The sequence below is a fragment of the Thalassophryne amazonica genome, chromosome 11, assembly GCF_902500255.1.
Source record: "Thalassophryne amazonica chromosome 11, fThaAma1.1, whole genome shotgun sequence".
Classification (NCBI taxonomy): Eukaryota; Metazoa; Chordata; class Actinopteri; order Batrachoidiformes; family Batrachoididae; genus Thalassophryne; species Thalassophryne amazonica.
Genome location: NC_047113.1, coordinates 30431678 through 30441851, shown reverse-complemented (window position 1 = coordinate 30441851; position 10174 = coordinate 30431678). Strand labels below are relative to the sequence as shown.

Below are 10174 nucleotides of genomic sequence, written 5' to 3'. Positions count from 1 at the left end.
AAATTTGCTCACAAATTTAGCAGACCCAATTTGGTCAATGCAATCTTCCATTCGTGGTAACGGATACGAATCTGATTTTGTCACTTTATTTACTTTTCGATAGTCCATACAAAAACATGGCGATTTGTCTGACTTATCCACCAACAGGCTTGGAGAGGCCCAACTGGAGGATGAGGGGACAGCTATGCCATTATCCAGCATATACTGGACCTCAGCCTCCTTTACCTTACGTTTCTGAGGAGCACACCTATAGAACCGCTGTTTGATTGGAGTGCTCTCACCAACATCTGTGCCATGCTCTATCAGGTGTGTTCTTGAAGGTGTATCTCTGAACAACTCTGGATAGGAGTCGATCACTTCTGTCAGTTCAGCACGTTGCTCCAGATTCAAGTTACGGAACAGCGACTGCAACTTACTCAAGGTCTCAGAGTTCTTAAGTCGACCACACAACATAGAATCATCAGGCCACTTCACATCCACCTCCTCCTGAGCAGGAGCCTGCTGACCTGAGGAAAAGGAGTGGACAGTGAGAGCTGCAGAAGCAACACTACTCTGCGGAACGCCATCACCGGGAGAATAGTATGGCTTAAGTAAATTAACATGACATAATCGTGATGCCTTTCTGCGATTAGGTGTAGCGATCATGTAATTGTCCAAATCCCTGCTCTCAACAACGTAAGGGCCAGAAAACTTAGCCTGGAACGGTGAATTAGTTAAAGGGGTCAAGGCCAAGACCAGATCCCCTGGGCTGAACTCTCGACATTCAGTTTTCCGATCAAATACTTTCTTCATTTTTCCCTGTGCACCCTTCAAGTTTTCCTGTGCTTTTTCTACAGCCACATACAAATGATGGCGAAAACCATTGACATAGTCAATCACATTTTTAGGGGGATCAGAGTCCACCACCAAACCATCCTTTAGTATGGCCATTGGACCCCGCACTGCATGTCCTAACATCAAATCATTTGGACTAAATCCAGTGCTCTCTTGCACCACCTCCCGAGCTGACAACATAAGCCATGGCAACCCTTCCTTCCAGTCACCCCTCAATTCGGTACAGTAAGCTCTTAACAAGGACTTCAAAGTCTGGTGAAACCTCTCTAGCGCTCCCTGGCTCTGCGCATGATAGGCGGACGCAACATTGTGTTTTACCCTCAACTGTTTCAAAACTTGGGCAAAGACACAAGACATAAAATTTGAGCCCTGGTCAGACTGTACAACACGTGGGATGCCAAAAATTGACATAAAATTAGACAAAGCTTTAATGACTGACCGAGCTGTAATTTTACGTAATGGAAATGCAGCAGGATATCGTGTTGCTTGGCACATCACTGTTAACAAATAAGAGGAGCCAGACTTTGAGGGAGGAAGCGAATCCACACAATCTATGATAATGTGCTCAAAAGGCTTGCTTATGGCTGGAATGGGACACAGGAGTGCAGGCTTAAGTATCTGGTTTGGCTTTGCCGTTAACTGACAAACGTGACAAGTTTTAATGTATTTTGACACATCACGTTTTAAACTAGGCCAGAAAAAATAATGCAGCACTCTATCACACGTTTTCTTCACACTTAAGTGACCAGAGTCATCATGGGCAACTCTGAGCACATCATCACGAAACATCTCAGGAACAACAATCTGAAAAATGGGCTCACCAACGAAGTCACCATGACATGGGACCCACTTGCGCACCAACAGACCCTCCTGCATGAAGTACCCATGAGCAGCACTCCGTACCTTGTCACCTGGAAGAACATTTTCAAACAAAACTGAAAGAGTTGGATCAGACTTTTGATGCTGACTCCATTCCTTCACAGAGACAGATGCGGGGAGCTCGGGCAACAAGACTGAGCTCTCAAGCACATCCGATTCAGACGCACGAAATTGAGCGCGTGTCACGACACAAGCCGGAAACACCTCTGAACACTGCTCTTCAAGCAGAGATCACGAGCATGGCTCAGGGGTCACCACGGGCAAAGGAGACCTCGGCCACACCGCACTACCAACCAAATCATTGCCTAAAATCAATGAAACCCCAGGAAGCAGCAGAGCGGGGTGCACGCCTACAATCACCAGACCATTAATAAACCCACATTCTAACATAATTGTGTGCCTCGGCACGGAGACCACACCCAGCTCCATCCCATGCATAAGGACAGAGTCACCCGTTTCTGTAGCGGAGGAGAATGGAAGCACAGAAGCCACTATAAATGAGTGTTTAGCCCCTGTGTCAGGCAGCATCTTAATATGAACACGCTGCTCGCTCCCCACAATGGACACATACGCATCATGGATGAAAGGAGCAAAAGCTTTATCGAACTTTTTCCTGGACTTATTGTGTGAAGCTAACAGAGCAGGAGCTGAAGGTACGTACATTTTACGCCTGCTTTTAGACTTGAGCACAGGACACTGAGACTTCCAGTGGCCCGTTGCCTGACAGTAATTACACCTGCTAGAGTGCCCTCTGAATGAAGCAGAGCGACCCTGCACAAAGGACTGTGAGTAGGAGCGACTTTCACTGACTATAAGCTTGGTCCTAGATGGAAAAATTCCACCCACAGCCCTCTTGTGAGTCAGGACAAAATCATCTGCCAGCTCCGCTGCCTTCAGGGCGGTGGTGGGTTTCTGTTCAGTAACATAAGTAGCTACATGCTGAGGAATACAGTTCTTAAACTGCTCCAAGATCATCAACTCTGACAAACCCTCAAAAGTGTCAATATTCAAAGCAGAACACCAACGATTAAATTGACAGGTTAAATCTCTAACGAATTCCACGTGAGTTTGACATTCATTTTTCTCAAAATTCCTGAATTTCTGGCGATAAGCTTCTGGGACTAATTCGTAGGATTTTAGAACCGCAGCCTTTATTTTGGCATAATCCAGACACTCTGCAACGCTCAACGCAGAATAAGCCTCCTGGGCACGACCAGTAAACACGGACTGCAACAACAAAGCTCCATCACAATCCGCCCAATTTTTCTGCAATGCACTCAAACAGAACGAAAAAAGTATCTGGATCTTTTTCATTAAACTTTGGCATTAGGTGCAGACTAGCACCCACGTCAAACGCGTTAGGAGCAGGCCTACAAACAGCAGAGGAAAATGATTCTTCACTCACCTCGCCTATAACCTTACCATCCCGAATCAACTTCAATTTATAGTGTTCCAATTCCAATCTCATTTTTCAGTCTCTTGTCTGACACGTTCCAATTGAACCTCTTTTTCAGCTTCAGTTCTCAGTCTCATTTGTTCCAATTGAAGTTCAGCATCTTTTCTGCTTTTCTCTTGCTCAATATGCAGCAACATTAATTCCTTATGCTGCTCAAAACTCAGTCCATTAAACGAAACAGACAGCTCGGGTTTAGAATTGACATATAAACCCGACTGTTGCTCTCCCCCTCTCAGGACGCCTTTATTAAAGAGCACAGCAGTGATTATATCTCTAACATCATCTTTGCGTATATTATTTCCCACTGTAATGCCATAGTGTTTAGCTATCTGCAATAAGTGTTTCTTTTGACAATTTTCCAAAAAACTTTCAGAAGGAGTGGAGAAAAAATGCGAAACAGAAGCCATGGTTACAAAAAAAAAAAAGTAATGTGAACCGAACTGAATGCAAACTGCCAATCTCACATAACCGAGGCTGAGGGCCAGCGCATCCCTCGGAGTCCCCCGCCCTGAACTACTTAACCCAAATCTACCTGCTTAACCTAGTCTTCTTGCGGTCTCATATGGTGGGTATTTATGCGCTAAAACCCGATGGGTCTGAGCAGCGACCAGCAAGCTGACAACCCCCAGAAGACCACGGACGCGCTCCCAAGCTGAAGCTTGTAGCCACGTTCACTGCTGCCCTCACAAAACAAAAGCAGGCAAATCTCCTTATGAGAAAAGCCACTAAAGCCTAACGAAGGACTCTGAAACACCATGCAGCACGAGACAGCACTTACCTTCACCTCGGATAAAAAAAAACACAATTTGGCTTCAAACCTCTCGCGTGTCCCCACAAACAAATGAACTAATGCGCAATCAGCAGGTGCGCACCGGATTCTAATCATGTAATCAGCGCGCGGCAAAGCCCCAACACAAAAAACAGGCCTAAAAACAAACTTTAACCAAATAAATTTACAAAAACTAAACGTGCTGACTACAAAAATTAAATTTAAAGGACGAGCCCCCACTCTTGTCACGTGCCCGTGGCTCAGAGGACAGTGACAAGGAGGAGACACAAATGAGAGGATTAGAAAAAGAGAAGTATTTATTTACAGTAGTTTAAGTCAATAAATTTAAAAGGTGCAAAGATGTGCAGCTGTGCAAAAAGGCGCTCTGTTACTGGTCGGCGCAGCGAGACGTCCTAAAAAGAGAGAGGGAGAGAACAAAATGAATTAGTTGGGCCCACTTAAATAAGAGACAGGGACACCGGGCCCAGGTGCCCCTGATTATGGGCCCGCCCCGCTACAAGACGGCGGGGACCGTCACAAGGGTCTCCATATACAAGCTGATTTACACACCTGTCATGAACTTTGGGTAATGACTGATAGAATAAGGTCATGGATACAAGCAGGAGAAATGAGATTCCTCATTGTGTATCTTGGCTTACACTCCTTGACAGTCTAAGAAGTTTATCCAGGAGGGACTCCGAGCCACTGCTTCTTGGAATTGAAAGAGGCCAGCTCAGGTAGTTCGGGAATCTCTTGAGGATGCCACCTAGTCATCTCCCTCAGGAGATATTTCAGTCCTGTTCAACTGGGGGGAGGCCCCGGGTAGACCCAGGACATGCTGGAGGGATTATATGTCTCACCTGTGTTGGTAACGCCTCTGTATCCCCCAGGTAGAGTTACAGGACTTGGCTGAGCTTGATGAAGTGTGCAGTAAGCTGCTTGTTCAGCTGCTACCATGACCCAAACTCAGATCAGTGGTAGAAAATCAGTGAACGAATGAATAATAATAAGTAGACATTTCAATAGTCTAGTTTGTTTGTGTTACTTTATTCAGGACATTTCATTGTTTCTAGTCATTTGAATTTTCGTGTCTTCTTCCATATGCTAGTGTGACCATGTTTTCCAATTTTAAACAACAGTATGACTTAGTTGGATTTTTTTTTTGTTTTGTTTCTTTTGTTTTGTTTTTCTGGGAAACTGTCAGGTGCCTCAGGAAAGGGAGGTAGTTCCAGCCCAGTCTCACTTTTTCTTTTTTCTTTTTTTCATGTCCATTGATATTTCTTAGCCCAAGCTGTGTTCAGTAGGGGAAGAGAGCTGTTAAAGTTGACTGAGGATATCATCAGGCAGTAGAAAGAGGATCTCCTAAACATTACTGACATGCCCTCCATCGAGGAGGCAGGGATGGAAGACTCGGGCGGATCTGCTGCCATTATCCTAGCAGAAATCGCACAGGTAGTCAAAAATAACTCTTCGGTGGAAAGTCGCTGGGAGCAGAAGAGATTTGTCCTGAGTTGCTCAAGTCTCTGGATGTTGTTGGGATGTCATGGCTGACACACCTACACAATGCTGCATGGAAGTAAAGCACAGTACCTCTGGATTGGCAAACTGGGGTGATGGTCCCCATCTTTAAAAAAGGGGACCAAAGAGTGTGTTCCAATTAGGAGTAGGAGCAATATGTGTTCTGTCCTGGTCATGGAACAGTGGAACAGCGCTTGCTCTTGCGATGATATTAGAGGGGTCTTGGGAGGTGTGACCAACCCAGTCCAGTCTCACAGCAGGTTGTGGGATTGGGGAACGAAAAGTCCATTAATCTATGGGTTCGTGATGGGGTTATGACAATGGGATGCTTTTTGTAATGGGAGCACAAATTCATTTTGTGACTGGGGCCACAAAATGTGGGGTGGGGGGGTCTGGCAGAGTCATGGTTAATGTTGGGGGACGGTACACACTTACGCTATGGTTATGGTTAGAGGTAGGAGGATGGGGTATGAACGGGTCCCTCTGGGTACCCTGTGGGCAGTGCTGTGGAAATATGGGGTACTGGATTCACTGCAACATGCAATCTGGTCTCTATATAACCAAAGTAGGAGCTGCTTCTGCATTCTCTGCATTACATCAGACCTGAATCTAACAGCATGAAACAGAACCTTATTGTAGCACTTAAAGATAACGGACAGCCCTCTCTGTCTGCAACCTTTTCCATGTATTTCCTCATTTCTGACAATTTGGCTGAGATTCCAGAGATGAAGGACGTCTTATGATGAGAAGAATTCCAAGTTAACCTCTTATCTCATAATCACACTGGTGTCTGTGTCCAACTTTTCCTCACCTTTATTATTAATCACCATCGGTGTGAAATTTTGTCACAAAAGAAAACCCAAAATGTTGTTTGATGGAGCAGTCACCATCCCCAGTGGTTATCCTCCTCCTCTTTACGCAGATGTTGATGGAACAGCAACTTTACGCAGCACTTATAATTATGACACCTACCTGACAACAGGCCATCCGGGCACAGATCAATCGGGACGAGGCCCTGGGGAAGACCCAGATCACGCTGGAGGGACTACGTCTCTCAGCTGGCTTGGGAACACCTCGGGGTTCCCCCGTAGGAGCTAGGGGAGGTGTGTGTGGATCGGGAGGACTGGGCGGCTTTGCTTGAGCTGCTACCCCCGCGACCTGACCTAGGATAAGCGGAAGAAAATGGATGGATTGATGGACCTGACAAAAGGTTCAAGTTTGTGTCATCTTAAAATTACAGCACAGTGCCTGCAGAACAGACTCTGAAGAAATGTCCGTCAGACTTGGCTGATAATTTTGGAGATTGTGATGGCTCTCCTGTGGAGGTAGGCCCACATTTGAATGAATATCTGTATATACGAGGTCTGTTAGAAAACTATCTGACCTTTTTATTTTTTGCAAAAACTATATGGATTTGAACCATGTGCGCTTGCATCAGCCAAGCTTGAACCTTCGTGCGCATGCATGAGTCTTTTTACGCCTGTCGGTTGCATCATTCGCCTGTGAGCACGCTTTGAGTGAGCAGTGGTCCACCCCCCTCATCGGATTATTATTGTGAGGAAAATGTCTGAACGATTTGGAGCTTTGCTGCATCAAATTTTTCCAGAAACTGTGAGAGACAGCCAGGTGGAAACCATTCGGAAGATTCAGACGGCTTTCAGGGACGATTCTATGGGGATCACGCAGATTAAGGAGTGTTATAACCGGTTTAAAGACGCCGAACAATGGCGGAGGGCGCGCTGCGCTCCGAGAGGCGATCGACAGGCTGAAACGACCAGATCATTTCCAAACTGAATGCTGTGTTGATCCGAGACATCGTTTGACTACTACAGAAATGGCAGAAGAGGTGGACATACCACTTTTTCGGCACATTCCACTGTTACAGGAGTTTTTGTCATGAAAAGACGTGCGGAGGAATTAGCACATCGGGACGGAGCCGCTAATGGTGCAGGACAAAAGCAACGCCATGATGAAGCCTCACAGGACATGTTGTGGCATGTCCAGCTTGTCCACAATTTCTCGGATAGTCACACGACTGAAAAGCCACCGAAAGCCGTCTGAATCTTCCGAATGGTGCAAGAGCTGGGTATGTTACAACATGTCCTGTGAGACCAACACAGAGGTGCTTTTGTCCCGCGCCATTAGCGGCTCCGTGGAGAATTCCTCCGCTCCTCTTTCCATGACAAAAACTCCTGTAACAGTGGAATGAGCCAAAAAAGTGGTATGTCCACCTCTTCTGCCATTTCTGTAGTAGTCAGATGATGTCCCGGATCAACACAGCGTTCAGTTTGGAAATGATCTGGTCGTTTCAGCCTGTCAATCGCCGCTCAGAGCGCGGCGCGCCCTCCGCCATTGTGCGCGTCGTTAAACCGGTTGTAACACTCCTTAATCTGTGTGATTCCCCATAGAATCGTCCCTGAAAGCCGTCTGAATCTTCCGAATGGTTTCCACCTGGCTGTCTCTCACGGTTTCTGGAAAAATTTGATGCAGCAAAGATCCAAATCGTTCAGACATTTTCCTCACAATAAAAATCCGACGAGGGGGGTGGACCACTGCTCACTCAAAGCGTGCTCACAAGCGAATGACGCAACCGACAGGCGTGAAAAAACTCACGCATGCGCACGAAGGTTCAAGCTTGGCTGATGCAAGTGCACATGATTCAAATCCATATAGTTTTTGCAAAAAATAAAAAGGTTGGATAGTTTTCTAACAGACCTCGTACTGTTGTACAGCAGGTAGCTGGGTGCATATGTTGTTGCCCTGCCAATATGTAGACTTGGGTGCAATTTCTGCCTGTGCTACTTGTCTTTCTCCTTCTTCAGTACGCTTAATATACATTGTGCCAGTCCTCACACCTGTAAATTGGTGCTGGCCTTGGCTTTGGAAGTAACCTGCTTCAGTCTGGTATTGTGTTCAGGGAGAGTCTTAGTCTCTCTTCCACTTGATGTTATGGAATCCATGAAGTACTAAAATGCCTTAGGATCTTTCAAGGACTAGACTGGGTTGCCTGAAGATCTCTTCCTTGCTGTTTATTGTTCACGTGTAGAATGACTGTCAGCAAATTCAATTACATTTATATATATAATCAACACAGGTTGTTTCCATTGCATAATTGAATTTATTTTCACACATTTTTTTAAATCACCTTGCACATCCTGCTATTGATTTAATATGTGGATGAGGAAGCTTTTTTGAGGTTTAGGTGTCGTTTTAGTTTGTCTCAGTCGACTTCGGCAGTGTTACTGGCCCTTTTTGTGTCTTGGTGCTGAACATAGTTGAAGGTATACTGTCACATCATCACTGAACAAAGTTGCTCTGGGGTATCTGAAGTGACATTTATTTTACATTTATGGCTGCTCTACCCAGTCCTGTTTAGTTTTATTTTTTCTCTTTTTTTGCCAATCATGTGCTGGTTGAACATGAGAACAGACTTCATCATTTGTTCAACCCAGTCTCACAAGTTTTATTTCCGTGCTCTCTTCACAAAATGAGTCACATTTTCGTGACAGGTTTTTTTAATCTATCTTACTATTGCTAACCCTACCCCTTCCCTTAACCTGAACTATAACCCCCACAGACCCCCTGCATCACTTTTGAGTTCTTGCTCCTGTCCTGAAATGTATTCCAATGAATTTGTGCCTCCTTTACAAAAATGTGGCACTTTTTGTGACAATATCACAAACCAATAGATTAATGTCGATTTTGTGATGCTGAATGATGAAATGCCGTGAGATATGGTAGGATTTGTTTCATTGCACTTTGTGAAAGCAAAGAGTGATGAGAATTGGACAGTGCTGTTCTGTGTTCCATGAGAAACACATCATTAGAAAAGCTTACAAAGCATCATTTTCTGTGTTGCTAATTTCTGTTTTCATCATCTTGAATACCAGTATATAAATTTTGGTGTCTTTCTTTCTTTCTTTCTTTTTTTCTTTCTTCATTAAATAATGCATTAAAGGAAAATAGACAAGCAAACAACAACATAAAAAAAAAACTTGATACCACAACTTTACCATGGGGTAAAATATAAAAAGAATAGGTCCCATAATATACTTGACAGCACATATGATAGTATGTGTCCAGTTTTGCTTACAAAACTGTAGGCAATGAAGTGTGACCGATTTTCAAATCAGAAGATGAATTTCAATGCTGGGGTAAATTCCATATTTAGAGTTTTGTAACCCTTAATGAACTGATTTTGATAATAAATATCTACTTTACAATGTCACAGTGTTGTGATCTCTATGAAGAGCAGTTGAAGATGTATTCCCATTTCCTTTAGGATTTTGAAATTAAACCCCATCAAAAACTGAACTGTTGCTGGATAGCTTGGGGGTGGGAGGCGGTGAAATTACATATTTCTCTCATTTCAGATAGTACAGACATTTCTCAGTTCCACATGGTATTTATTTGATAAATTCATTCTTTGATATTGTACACCTCTTAGGTTTGTAATTCATTAATTATTATTATTATTATTATTATTATTATTATTATTATAAAACAACAATTATAGATTCTGACTAGTCAGACAAATTTTGTATGTTGTTAATTTAGAATATTACAGATATAAAATTGCACACATTTAATTTTCAGCTGTCAAAACATTTAGGTGAGAAGGTGTTGAGGACATTAAGCTTGAATTGTTGATCACTTCTGTCAGTGAAAACATGCATTTGGGATCCCCATCCACCCACGCATGGCGTTTGGGAAAAAAA

At 44.0% G+C, this 10174-nt stretch overlaps 1 protein-coding gene across 11 annotated transcripts in view; it reads left to right on the top strand.

Annotated features, from left to right (window-relative positions):
• The window catches only part of LOC117519820 (protocadherin gamma-A11-like), a 911360-nt gene that overhangs the window by 506520 nt on the left and 394666 nt on the right, over positions 1-10174 (top strand). The gene's annotated exons all lie outside the window — the stretch shown is intronic.